The sequence below is a fragment of the Podarcis erhardii genome (assembly GCF_964252035.2).
Source record: "Podarcis erhardii genome assembly, chromosome: 8".
NCBI classification, from domain to species: domain Eukaryota; kingdom Metazoa; phylum Chordata; class Lepidosauria; order Squamata; family Lacertidae; genus Podarcis; species Podarcis erhardii.
Window position 1 is genome coordinate 12,228,548 of NC_138499.1, and position 13,943 is coordinate 12,242,490.

Genomic DNA, 13,943 nt, shown 5'->3' on the forward strand with positions numbered 1-13,943 from the left:
TTTATAACTTCATAGCCTTGCTGTGTTGGAAGGCACACTGAAGTAACAGCAGGGACTTCGTTCTGAAAGATTTGCCCTCCCTGCTGTGGGTTTTCAGCAGGTGTAGGCAATTGGTGGTTGGAAACCAGCATTAAGGCTAAATTTTTGCAGCATGGCCTTGTGGATATGATTAACAGGGCGAGCAGCCTAAATATAGGAGTATTTCCAATGTGCAAGAATTGTATTTATAAAAGATTCCATTTATACAGTAAATTGCAAGGGAACACAGTGAATTTTGACATATTTCAATTTTTGATCAAGAGTCAGAAAACAGGATTATTTGTTCTCATTTAACAAATGTAATTGAATGGATTAAAACTGATAGTGATTATCATACAGTGCAAAGAGAGAACAAGCTTGGCAACTTGGTTGTTTGGTATAGCTAACATTTAAAATGCCATAAACAAGTTTTTGATGTGTCTGCAAAATTGTTAGGCTGATATCTACCTAGCTATGAGGGCTGACTTTTGACACCAGGAAGTTAGTAAAGCTCAACATCAATTCTGAAATCAAATTATTAGATAACTGGCCCAGAAGAGGTTAGAAATCTAAGTGATGAATCAAGGTAGTTCTGGCCTTTGAAGTTGCCTGGGTGGGAGTCTGCATTAGAACCTATGTAACTGCTGTGCGCTTCGTTTTAGAGAGCTCAGCGTAGTGTGGTCAGAAATAAAGTTACATGCAATGGATTCACCAAGTGAACTGGAGAAAATGCTTCTTTTTTCCAAATTGCAGAAGGTATTGAATGGTACTTTAAATGGCCTTGCTGAATTGGACCAAAGTCCATCAATACCAGCATTCTTTTTCCAGCAGTGGCCAGATCTGGGAGCTCACAAGCAGCACAGTGATAATGTTTTGTTTGCCACCAGCATCCAACATACAAGTACGCTCTGAACATATAAGTTCGATTTAGCTGCCATGGCTAATAAGCCTACCCTTCACTGGAAATACCTATTTTCAAACCCATGTCTGCTGGTGATGGCTGCCACATCTTTTGGTTGTGGATTCCAAAACTGCTTCTGTGAAGAAGACCCTCTTCTTCTTGTTAGTGGACAGCCTCATGTGGACTGGGAATCTGTAGAAGTTGAGTAGTTCCTCAGGTGCCATTATCTTAAAGTGTTGTGCTTAGATTCTTGGTGAGGGTTCTGTGCAACTTCCACTTCTTTGATACTTTGGGTGAATTTTCTTGGTTTTTTTTTTTTTTAACTACAATGCAAGGAAAGGTAGTATAACTTGTTTGAGAGGGGGATTAAAATGTGCATGTTAAAACACCACACTGGGCACAAGGTGGGTGTAGATGGCATTAAGAGTAAAAGAGAAGCCTGTCACGCTTAAGCAAATTTATTTCCCTTTGAATTCTGTAGAAACAGTAGACTTCTGAAAGGGGCTGTGGGGCTTACCGTCCTTTTTGTTAGCCGCAGCCCCACCTGACAGTGATTCTCATGCCAGGTCTTGAAAAGAAAAATAAATGAATCTCTGTTAGTTAGTATTTCTGTAGGGCTTCTATAGTATGCTTGGAGTAGCAATGTGCTGCATATAACATTTGCACAGTTACAGTCTTAAGACATGGAAAGAAAGGGAGTAGAAGGGAAATGGCAGGTGAGTTTGGGAATTCCAAAACTAAGAGATGGTTTCTTAAACAGGTATTTCAACAGGCCAGTGGACTCTGGGAGGGATAAGAGTTCCAGGTCACTACATTTCATTCTTGTTCTTTTTCTTGGAAGCCAAAATGGACGCTTAACAATGCCTAATGAATCTCCACCTGGCTGCCCCTATTTCCTTTGTTGGAAGGAAGCAAAATAAAAAAATTCCTTCCAGTAGCACCTTAGAGACCACCTAAGTTTGTTATTGGTATGAGCTTTCGTGTGCATGCACACTTCTTGAGATACACAGGAAGCAGTTCACATATACAGAGGAATGCTTCTTTGGAATGGACGCTCCATTGAGGTGGATGGGGCATCTCTTACAAGCATGAGTGACATAGATGGGACTCTCCATCCTGTCAACTGCATCCAGAGTATCTCGCTTTTTTCTTTCTGTTTGTTAATGCATTGTCTTCATCCAATTCAAGGAGCTTCCATGAATAGTAGAGGCTGAATTGCTAAGGCCAGTTTCATTTTCACATCCAAAGAATATCTACTATGGAAGGATGTGCAGTCATTCATCATGAATTCTATACTAAATCTATGCGGTTTCATTAAATTCACAGTTGGAGTTGCATTTCTTTCAGCATGGCGGAAGGTGGGTTCGTAATTCTGACCCAAGTAGTTTATATGCTGTTACTTCTTGGCCCAGCCTTCCCAGAAAGCAGATACAGAATACCTTTCCTTCAGCCGCCTTGACAAATTGCAAGCTGTCATCGCCTTTCATCTGGGATTGGACTGTGCACAGGCATGCATGTATATCTCTGTGCTGAACTGTTATTCTGTGGGAGCACTGAAAAAGCACAAAATAGAAATATGTGCAGTATTCAGTTCACAGATAGCCCCCACTAAAAACCATGTGTCTGCCCATTTGGACTGCAAAAGATATGCTTAAAAGTTTGTAGGCAATGCCTATCAAAATCTTACAAACCAGGGAACTAGCTTGATTCGCAGTGGTCTGGAATGGGGCTTTTATGCCCTGCATAGTTCTTTGTCTCTCTCCCATAACTAACAACAGCAGAATAATGTGTGCAAAATGAGAAATTATGCACAGTTTCTGAAGGTACATAATTTGTACAAGGTGCAGTATTCAGGGTGTTTTTTTGGAGCAAATCTTTATCATCAGCGTTATTTTGAAGTGAAGAGTATACACGGCACTGTCTATGGATTGTGGATTCAGCGACTACTTAGGAATTTTTTTCACCATTGTTTGAGAAAGCTGAGTATTTGTACAAAGAGTTTGGCAGGCGAAGCAAATTGCGTTCCCATTATTGGGGTCAGAATTGTAAGCAGTGTGCCAAGAACCAGAAAAGGGGGAGGAGCAGGTGAAGGGGCAAACTGAATGAATGAATTTTGTGAGCAGCCTTTGGTCTTTTCTAGTGGTACAGAGAAAAATGGAAGAGCATGGTGCTCCCAAGAGCATCCTTGGGGGGGGGTGCCTCTTTGGGGTGGCATTTTCTTTGAAGCTGAATGGAAGTGACCTCTCCTATCCCCTTTCAAATTTAACCATTTGAACCCCAAGGATGGATGGCATTTTGGCTGGGTTTCCAGTACACCTGTAATCCTCCCCAGGCCCACATCTAGTTCCGGCCTCCCCCCTCTAGAATAGGGCTTGGCAGTCTTGAGTACCTTCCAGCTCCCTACCCTGTTCAATGATGACTGAGCTTGCTTACTATTCAAATTCTTGTATGAACAAAATTCCCCCGTTCTTTCTTTAATAGGAAGTACAAAGATGAATATGATCAGAATGCCAGTTTGCTTCCCAATTATACTCTTCTAAAAATGGAACATTTAATATAGCACTTCATAGAAGAGTGTCTGAGTATAGCCCTTAAAAATAGGATTTGTTTGAAGAAATGAGCACACAGTTCTCACTTCCTCATACAAAGCACACTAATAAGAAACCAGTTTGGCTACAAAAATATGTTGCAAAGTCCTTTAAAATGATCATTTGTGTTGCTTCTGTGTTCTCTAATGCTGTGTGGCAATTTAAGTTAAAATTGTAGCTGTTACTGTCTCCCCACTCCCACCCCACTTTTTAGCAATGCAGGATGACATTACAGAAGGCTCCAATGTTTGTTTGGTGAATCTTTTGGGACATGTGTAGAAACTTTATCCTCCACTGTAAGCTTTTAGTCATGTTCTCCTATGCCAGCCTTTCCCAACCTGGTGCCCTTCCGATGTTTTGGACTGCAACTCTCCTCAGTCCCAGAAAGCATGGCCAGTGGTCAGGGAAACATTTAGTTAAACCCACTGAATCAGGAATGGGCTTTTTCTCTCCTGGGAGTTTTTTTAGCACGCCTGGGGCAACAATAGTTAGCCGCAGTCTGGAAAGCAGTTGTGGGACACTGATAAAGAGCATGAGCTGTGCGCCGGAAGGTGCAGTTCAAATTTCAGGCATGAAATCAAGATTTCTCTATTACAGGGATGATAATAATACGAGTCTTGTCTTTTCGAATAGTGCAGTGATGTTTGTGGTAACATACATGAAGCAGCGAGGAAGCGGCCATCTCCCATATAAATGTATGCAGAATTGCAGCCCTTGCCTCTTAACATAGCCTAGTTTCTTTTAAAAAAGGGAAACAAACTGGAGGATGTGACTCAACCCAGTAGAAGGAAGGAAACATTAACTGAATGCAGGCAGAACTTGTGACAAGCCTATTGCGGTGTGCAGTTGCTTCTGAACATAGCTTGTTGCTTACAGGACCAAAATCTTTCACTTGCCAGCAGTGTTCAAGATGGTTGTTTAGTGCAGCGGTAGGTAACCTTTCCCAGCCCTGCAAACCGTATTGAAAATACCTTAGGAGCTGCTCTTGCAGACAACATGCTTCTTTCAGTTGTGTGATTGGCCTAGCTTGTAACTGATAAGACATCACACTTTCAGGGTGTTCTTATTCTAGAAAGGTTAGCCTCAATACAACACACGAGGCAGAGCTTGGGAGATCTTGGAATCTTGATTTGTACATTGTAGCGGTTGCAAACTTGTTAAGTGGAGTTTTATTTCCTCTTTGTGCTTGATCCGTTACTATTTGTATCATCCTACTTTTAATCCTCTGTGCAACATGAAATTTAGAAACGTGCGCATGTGTGCTTTCGTCTCAAAATTTACATGAAGCGGCAACCATCAAACGCTTTGGATCATAGAATCTTAGAATTGGAAGGGACCCCAAGAGTCATTGTATAGATATATTGTAAAGATGTGTCTTTTTCCTCAGGCTGTCCCTTGACCCTCGTGATTGGGTTGTTTATTTGCTTTTATATGCTTTCTCACCCTTTTATATTACTGTGCTGCTGGTTTTAGGTTTCTATTTGTTTCAATGATACTGATTGCTTTTTCATATTATATGCTGCTTAGAGATTTTTTAAAATATTAAGTTGTTTATAAATGCCTTTCAATGTATAAATGAAATGGGGACTTTTGGAATGCTAATGCTTACCTGTAAGCCTAACCAAATTAGCCTTGGGCTTCACTTTTCGTTGCTCTTTGAGTCCTTTGTTTTGTGTTGTTTGCATGTTTTGGTTCCTAACCATGTGGACTTGTGACCAAAGAACCTATTGTCCAGAGATGCGGTCAAACAAAGTGCAAGCTGCAGTTGCTGTTGTTTAATGAACTGTGAGACTGTATGTATGGTGAGTGCACTCTTAAAAATGCTGGGATATGCTGACGCTGAAGGGTAGTATCTTTTTCCGTGCCAACAAGTTTTCTACTACGTAGAACAGCATGGTTTTGCTACGCTTAGCTTTTCACAGTTGACTGGAGGCAATGTATGTGCATGAGAGAAAGAAAGGATAGTGTGTTCTTAACATTTAAAGATCCACCTCAGTTTGTGATTCATACTGGTATTTCTATATAATTTTCCATTGCTCACCATATTTATGATATTCTCTTGTGGGTCTTGGATAGAATGAAATCATGAGGCCTGTCCTGTGATCATTATTAGTCCAGTATCATGATGGATTATATTATTATTTTTCATACTGTGATTTCATCTCATTGCTGTTATTATTTACCTGAGTGCACTGCAGACTATTGCTTGCCTTTCTCCATAGCTGGCTTTTTACCTAGCGATGGCCCCTGTAAGCAAAGCTACAAAGCAATAGTTTAGTAAGAGGAATAAGTCTGTTGCCTGCTGTCCATCAATAGTAGGTAGCTTAAACCAAACACATGAAGCCATCTGGGGTCCAAATAGCTGCACACTGTGCCGCTTCCTACCACAGCCTTTGTGTCTCTCAAAAACCAGCTCCTCAAAGTTAGAGACCTGCCAGAAGGGCATTTGATGCAGCACAAGGCATTCTAGTCGGAAGAGGAAACCACAGAGATTTTTGTGCACATATGAATGCATGCATGGAAATTTAAATATTGCTGTTCTGAGATATGGGGCTGGCTCATTAGGTGCACCAAGCCTTGTCTTCCAGGCCTGACATGGAATATATTGGCTGTTGAAGCTTGTCATATTTTGTTGGGCTATCTGTTTCCTTGTCTTAACCTAGGATTTGCCAGCATCTGGTTTGTGTGGCTTGTCATGTCATCCAAACCAAGAATCTGCAAGCAAACCACAAGCAATTACCAAGGTTTGGTGATAATAAACCATGAGCCTGGATTTGGAGAAAACTGCATGCCAGACACACTGGGTGACAAGTACCAGGGGTTTGTAGTTTCAGGCACAACCAGTCAGTGGCAATAAAAATATAAAGTGGGTTCCCATTACTTTTTATCAATGTGCTATTAATTGGTAGAAATATAGAATTGTTGAAATATTGACTGTTATATTCAAAAGTGGGAAAGGAATCTTAGTATGCCATTGTTACTTCACAGCAAAATTGAAACCCGATCAAACAAAGCTTACAGGAGAAGGTATTGGACGTGGGATGCACTTTCAGTGAGAGTGTTAGTCTAAAATTGGAACACGCTAGGGAGGAGGTAGAGTATTTTCAGTGGCATTCAGGAATGTGGTTGCAGAATATAAGGCAGCATTTACTCTGTGTATTCTTCCTGCCTGCCTCCAAAATTTCCATCTCTCATCGATGGCTGTATAAAGGGAAAACTCCACACCCTTGCATTCCACCGCATGTGTGGCCAGGCTTGCTCTTTGAGAAGAGTTGGTAGCTATTATAAGGCAGGCAGCAGTTTGCTGGAAGAAAACATATTTCATTTTTAGGAAACGGCATGTCTTGGATTACACATACTACAAATCTCTGTTTTTTCCTCCCTTATGAAGGGTGTCCTAACAATTTTGATACCTCTGTGTGACCGGTCAGCCAGTCAGGGGGACTCAAATATTATTACGTAAGATGTATATTTTTGTTTGTGATGGCTAGTATATTTTAACTTTGAAAATTGAAAGATAAATGAATGTGAGGTGGAAAATAAGGGTTGTGCAAGCAAAGTGCCCGTACCATTTCCTTGTGTGATTCTTTTCTTCTGTAGTTGATCATGCACGAAGCTGTGGGTCTTAACACATCAGCTTTCCCAGGGCAGCATCTGTGGTTTTCTAAATACGACAGGGTTTACTTTGATTGAGAGGCCTCTCATTTTCCTATCTTGATATTTCTTGCTTGAGTTGCCCAAGACCAAATTCTACTTGGAAAGCATTTTTAGTGCTCCTATAAAGTTGTGATGCTGACTCAGTATTCAGACTATAGGAAAGAGCTCTTCCTTTTTGCAGGTTTGCCAAAGAGCAATTGAACTGGTTTGCAGTTAAGCAATACAGCAAGTCTTGCACATAATCCACTGCAGTGGTTTCATTTACTTTCCTTGCTACTTCCTCTAATTTTTTTAGGTTCCTTTAAAGTACTCATCTTGTGTCCTTCTGAAAGTGAGTTATTTCTTGCAGTAGTATGGATTTCTGCAAATGTGGCTGCTGTTGATGATCATTGACTTCTTCTGGCAACCATCGACTTGATTCCATTATGACAAGATGCCTCCCCATGCCTAATTTGTCAGGCACAATTCTACGGGAGCAGTCTTCTATTTGCGTACAAAGAGGAAGAAAACTTTTGAATACCAGCTGCTGGGAATCGCAAGAGGGGAGAACACATTTAGATCCTGTCTTGGGGCTTCCCATAGGCATCACATTGGCCACTGTGAAAACAGGATTCTGAACTAGATGGGCCTTTGGCCTAATCCAGCAGATCTTCTCTTGTGTTCTTGTGATGGAGTGGCATCTGGGTGTGTGTGTCCCCTTTTCATTTGGCATCCAAGCTTTTCTGGGGGGTTTTATGACAGCAATACACACACACACACACACACACACACACACACACTGTCTCTGATTCTAATTGCCTTCAAAATTTGGTGTGAATTAATTGAGTTCTTGTGCTCAACTCTTTGAAGGCATTATTAGAGTGTGTGCAGAATGGGAAACTGACCTCTCCCCTCCCCCATGTCCTTTATGTGTGCTGGAGAATTTGGAAGGGGGCAGACTTGTGACCAGTTACAAATAATGATTGACTACAGAGGTCAGTCAATATTTGTGGGCTCCTGGTCATTTGCATCAATCTTCTTCCAAGGAACTCAAGAGTTGTCAACATATGGTTCCTGGTTAGTCTTCCATCCAGGTAACGTACAAGACCAGTCTTGCTTAACTTCAGTAATAGAATGACATCAAGTGTGACTATAGACCATTTTGCTGATCTGCAAAGCAGTTAGGCGAATTTACTAGTTAGGGAAAAATCTTGTCTCCGTAATGGGGTGCTAAAGAAAAATGATTTGTGAGCCAGTGAGTTTTTGTGGTGTTGATTGTTCTTTGATTTAAAATACATTCATTGCTAACATACACGTGCAGTGCTATCCTAGGACATTCCATCTTGTATGGAGTTTCCAGACGCCTGGCAACAAAATCGACTTTCAGAAAGCGGATGTTGCACCAAGCCATCTTTGAAACTGCCACACATTTATTTCAAGTTTGATGAGAAAACTGATTAATGTGAGGGTTTTTTTTTCTTCCTATTTTTGCAGCCATCTACATAGCACATCATGATGTTAGTAATGTGTTGTGGGAGGAGCCTGCTGGGAAATAGCCATTGCCCAGGCAGTGTTGCAATGTTCTGAAGCTAAGGCATGAAACTAAGATCTCAAGGACCGCCACTCCCCATAGGAACTGACCCTGCGATCATCATCTGAGGCCCTTCTTCATGAGAGGCCCAGAGGGTGACAACACGAGAACGGGACTTTTCTGCAGTGGCTGGGTGGTGTATCAGTATATATTGCGAATCACAATGTGCATGCGCACTACGTTAAAAATCACGATGTGGGGAAAACCGTGAAGCTGGTCACTGCTTCTCTCGCGATTCCTGCCGCCTCTCAGCTCTCCCCTGCCTCTTGCAGGGGTCAGTGAACCACAAGAGCAGATGCTGAAGAAAGCAACCTATCTGGGAACTTTCCTAAGTAATATAGACACCCACAAGCTCCTTGTTTTAAATGCAGGCACCAGGCTGGTTGGTGGCAGAGAGAGATGCTAGTCTGAATTTCTTGCTGGGAGCACCTTTCTCCCTTCCCTTCTCTTTGGGCTCTCTCTGCTGGCAGGCCCCCCCCCCCCCATGGGCGCCTCCTGATACCCCAGCTCCTCCTGAGACCCAAATCCCACCGGGGCCCCCTCAAGACCAGAAAGCCCTTTCCACCTTGCCTACCAAAATCCCCATGTTGCTGCCCTGTTGTTTAAAAACAACAACCTTGCCCTGTTTAAACCTCTTTCCTCCCTTCTCCTTTCTTTTTTTCCTTCAAATTTTTTTATTGATTTTCCACATTTATAACAGATATAACATATAAAACACACAAAGAAAAAGACATTACAATACTAAAAAAGAAACAAAAATATAAACACATATTACTTCTAAGACCCCCTTTAATTTTCATTGTTAACTGACTTCCTCGAATCCTCCCTAACTGAGTTTCATTGAATCACCTTGTAACAGTTCTCCAATATCTTCTTTCTAATAAAATTAACTCCTTCACTTTACTATCTTCTTCTCTTTTCATAATAATCTGAATCCATAATGTTTTACAGTTGATTCTTTCCTCCCTTCTCCTCTCTCTCTCTCTCTCTCTGTGTGTGTGTGTGTGTGTGTCTGTGTCTCCCTCATTTTTATGTCTCCCTTCTCGTTTCTGTCCTTCTCTGTGTTTGTGTCTGTGTGCTGTTTCTACAGAGCCAAATACCCGACCAACTCCATTAAAAAAAAAAAAAAAAGATTTAGAAGAAGAAGAGGGCCCGGCAGGTGATGAAAGCAAGAGGAGAGCTACAAGACTATATGGCTATGCAAAGAGTGAATTTTGATGAATTCCCTCTGATGTGGTGAAAGGCACAAGAGGCATCCTTTCCAATGTTGAAGGCGCTTGCAAAGAGGTTTTTAGCTATCCCAGGAACAAGTGTGCCATGTGAAAGTGTTTTCAGCATGGCTGACAATGTTCTTCAAAAGCAAAGGGTGTTTCTGTTGCTAGAGAATGCTGAAATGCAAATTTTTCTGGCATTTTTTTAAAAAATTGTCTTAAGAATTTTTTGTTCTGTAAATTTTTATCCATTCTTTCTAGTTTGGCCTGGTATAGAAAATTGACAATCAGTCAAAAGAACTGGTGGTGTGGGATGTATACATGTAGTCAACTAAGACCCATAGTGAATTATATTTGAATATCTAAAAGTGTGACACAGAATTGGCTTTTTTCTTGTTTAGTAATGTAATTAAATTTTTAGAAAACATTCTCTCACCTTACCTTTGATATCTACAGCTTTTAAATTTAGAGAAAATGTGCTAATTTAAAAATGATCTGTACATTAAAATAACAGTTGTAGCAATATGTTAAAGATAATTAAAACTTTGTCATTTTTAGTTGCCTAAGTAGTAGCAGTTGCCAGGACATTGTCCCATTCTCCTCTACATAGTTCCATCCTCATTCCATACATTGTGATATATTGGTGTATCACAATATTTACCTGGTGATATATCTCCATGCTGAAAACCAGACATCGCCCACCCTACTGCGGTGGTTCTATATTTGTGGAATGCTCTCCCCAGGAAGGCTAGCCTGGTACTTTTGTTACATATCTTTGGGTGCCAGGCAAAAAGATTCCTCTTCTCTCAGGCCTTTGGCTAATTAAAACAAATTGATGGTCTTTTAAATGGTGTGTGTGTGGGCGGGTTGTTATTTATTACTCTATTATGCATTTTTGTGTTTTCACATTGTACACTGCCCTGTAATAACCTCAGCTGAATGGCTGTATAGAAATTTAATTAATAAGAATAATAATGTACTGGGACAGACCAACCTCCTCCTCCTTTCGTTCAAGACATAATGATTTGGGATGGGAAGGACCTTGGCATCTGTTGTGCCCAGTGCCCATGCCTCTAAAAGAAATCTGCTTTTCAAGTATTCCCAGTTTTATTATAGAGAAATAAATATAGAAAATTGGTAATGTGATATCCTTCTGTAGAAGGATCATGTTCCCTCGGTGCAAGACAATGGAAATTGTCAGTTTATACAAAGCTCTTCATGCAGGAGAACAGAATGTCAGTAGACGTCAGATCTGAAATGTCAACATGCTTGATGGAGTCACTAAGCAGTTATTCTGTGGTTTCCTGGGATAGTGGGTAGAGGAAGAAAATACAGTTCACTTCCTTGTTCATTTCAGACATTCAAAGTAGTGCTAGTTTGAATGTCTGTATGAAGGCTCTGATGTCCTCCCACCCCATTATTTTGCACTATTCATCTTTAATGAGGAACAGGGATTTCTTGATTGTGACTCTGGGACTGCAGAATAACTTCAAGTGGTGTGGTTTTGTACCACAGTCATGGCCTTTTGGGCAGCTAAACAAGACCCATTTGCACAGGGAGGCCTTTGGGCAATAAATGATGAAGACTTTTTCTGAACTGCTTATGATCTAGAATTTGCTTTATGACTATTTTAACGTACTGCAGATACTGTTTTAGTTGGCTTTATTGTTGTTCTTGGGATACTTGCTTTTTTAAAAAACAACCTATGGAAACGGATTTTGGTTGTTGAATTTCAGTATAGGATTGAGTTGGGGCTAGGAAGTCCGTCCTAGAAACTGTGCAGAGATCAAACCCACCTCTGACCAGAGGCAGCTGTTATCAAAAGCCTGCTGCTGAATCTTTAGCAGACGGGTTCAAACTTTAGTTCAGTTGGCGAAAAGGGTAATTAAGTTCCAGTTGATGTAGTTGCTGGTTTCCCTTGGGGTAACCCCAGAAATCTCTGTTAATTGGCTGATGTAATTACAGGGTTGCTACTCATGGCAATGTACTTCTACCTGTGTTGATTTTGGTTTGACTGGTACCTGTTTCTTTCTTTCAAGCCAAGCATTACTAAAGTAGCATAAAAATTTACTGATTATGGCAGAAGCTTTTGTGGACTATACTTTTTAAGGTGCCCCAAGACTCTTTACTGATATACAGTGTATATACTGGAATACAGTGTTAGTCATACTGGGAGTATGTAAGACCTATTAGAATCAATTGACTTGATCCATTGAAATGAATGGCCCTACTCTGTGACTTAGTCGGTTATCACCCTTTGTTGCTTTGCTGCAAGAGACTAACATAGAAATCTGACTTCCAGGCTTTCTTATAAGATTGGTGACAACTTCTTGTAGGAACTGCAAAGGATGGTGTATGGGTGCTTGGGCACTACTTACAAAATTCAAAGAGGAGTGTCCACAATTTAATCTTTTATATCTTGCAGCTTGGGACCACCTCTGGTCCCAGACAAATTAAACTATATTCAGACTGACTACAACTCCAGATTTGCTCAGCCTCCAGAGGCTGAATTAAATGCTTTTCTAGGTCATGCCTGGCTCATGTATCTGTACTGTTTGGCCATCCTTGTGTTGTAAGCATGTTAAGTAATCTTGGGACAAGTGGGCTGGCCTCATGAATCAAATAGTAGGTGGTTAATTTCTCCTGTTACTCTGTTACCTTTTGATGTTTTGTGCCCTTTTCTCTCTCATTTGCACACTGCTTTTTGAATAAATAAACTGATGGCCATGCTTTTTATAATATGTTAAGGAACTCCCTGGCCTTACTTTTTAAAAACCAGAGTAGAGAAACTGTGATCTGATATGGATGGGCCTATTATGGGTACAGTAGAACAACATATTTTAATTACTCATTTTTTCCTGATCATAAAACAGATAAACTAAAAGACACTTCAGCACATGGTGTGTTTAATCCCCACTGTTTGTGCGAATTATACTCTGTGTTTGTGTATCGATTTAAATTTGGGATATCCAACATCACATTAAGACTTCTCTCAATCCCCCTGTGCCCCCATGTGCTGTGGAGGGTTCCCTAACACTGCAAAACAGATTTGGGGAAGGGGAAATCTGTTGTGCAAGGGGCTGACAATGCTTTATGTCACTCATATATTTCAGTATTTTATTAGATTTAGTCACCTGGAATTGGTTATACTTACTTCTCTGAGAGACAAATACCAGTATGCCTTAGAATGGGTTGTCTAGTTTTTCATATGTTCTATTCTTTCATCTTTTCAGGTTTCACAGATAAGCTGCTACGCCTGCCTTTTAAGGAGTGAGAGTCTACAGAAGTTTCAAGACAATATTGTCACCTGGTAAGCGTTTGTTAGATGTTCTTGCCTATAAATATCTTTTTCCCACTCTTTGTGAGAGACTTTGATTTTTACTGTTCAAAGCTACACATAAGCTTGCTACCTTACTTGCAGCCATTCCTTCTATGTGGGGGCTGGATTACTGTTTCCTAAAAGGGAAAAAAGCACGATATATCTTACGTCTAGAATTTAAAGGTATATCTGCCTTCATGCCAATTTAAGAAGCAGGGATTCTTACAGAGAATTCTGGGAAATTTAGGTTGGTGATAATGTAGATTCTGCCTTCCACATATTTTTAGAATTGTATCAGAAGCTGTATGTGTGGACTTCTGCACATGCAAGAGGACTTGCCTCTTGTCTCCCTGCATGCCCCCAAAATCTGCTCCAGGGGGTTCTTAAGACTAGATTTTTAGGATATGTTGAAGGAGAGAAGGGGGATGTTCTGTAGCATGAATAGAAGTATTGTGCTAGCGGAATGACTAATGTTGGATACAACACTTTATTTCCATGGTTCCTTGGTGAGAGGATGGACTATTAATTTAGCAATCCTGTTTTGACAGCAGATACAAACCATGGTTTGCTCTGTTCAGATGTAATGACAAACTGGTTTCTGTGAAATAGGTTACCTACTGGTGAGCTTTCAGACCACCCTCTGGAAACATGTGAAATAGCCCAAATACCATTTTGTAAA

At 40.7% G+C, this 13,943-nt stretch overlaps 1 protein-coding gene and 1 long non-coding RNA gene across 4 annotated transcripts in view; both read left to right on the plus strand.

Annotated features, from left to right (window-relative positions):
- Positions 1-13,943, plus strand: part of CYRIB (CYFIP related Rac1 interactor B) — a 66,724-nt gene that overhangs the window by 29,983 nt on the left and 22,798 nt on the right. For 2 of the 3 annotated variants that reach the window (XM_081874647.1, XM_081874646.1), the window contains exon 2: positions 13,179-13,255. The gene's annotated coding sequence lies outside the window, so the exon portion shown is untranslated. Of the gene's footprint in view, positions 1-4,358; positions 4,437-13,178; positions 13,256-13,943 lie in introns of those variants that run through there. The other variant, XM_081874648.1, reaches the window with a different exon arrangement.
- Positions 1-13,943, plus strand: part of LOC309349159 — a 174,445-nt gene that overhangs the window by 10,124 nt on the left and 150,378 nt on the right. The window lies entirely within an intron of this gene.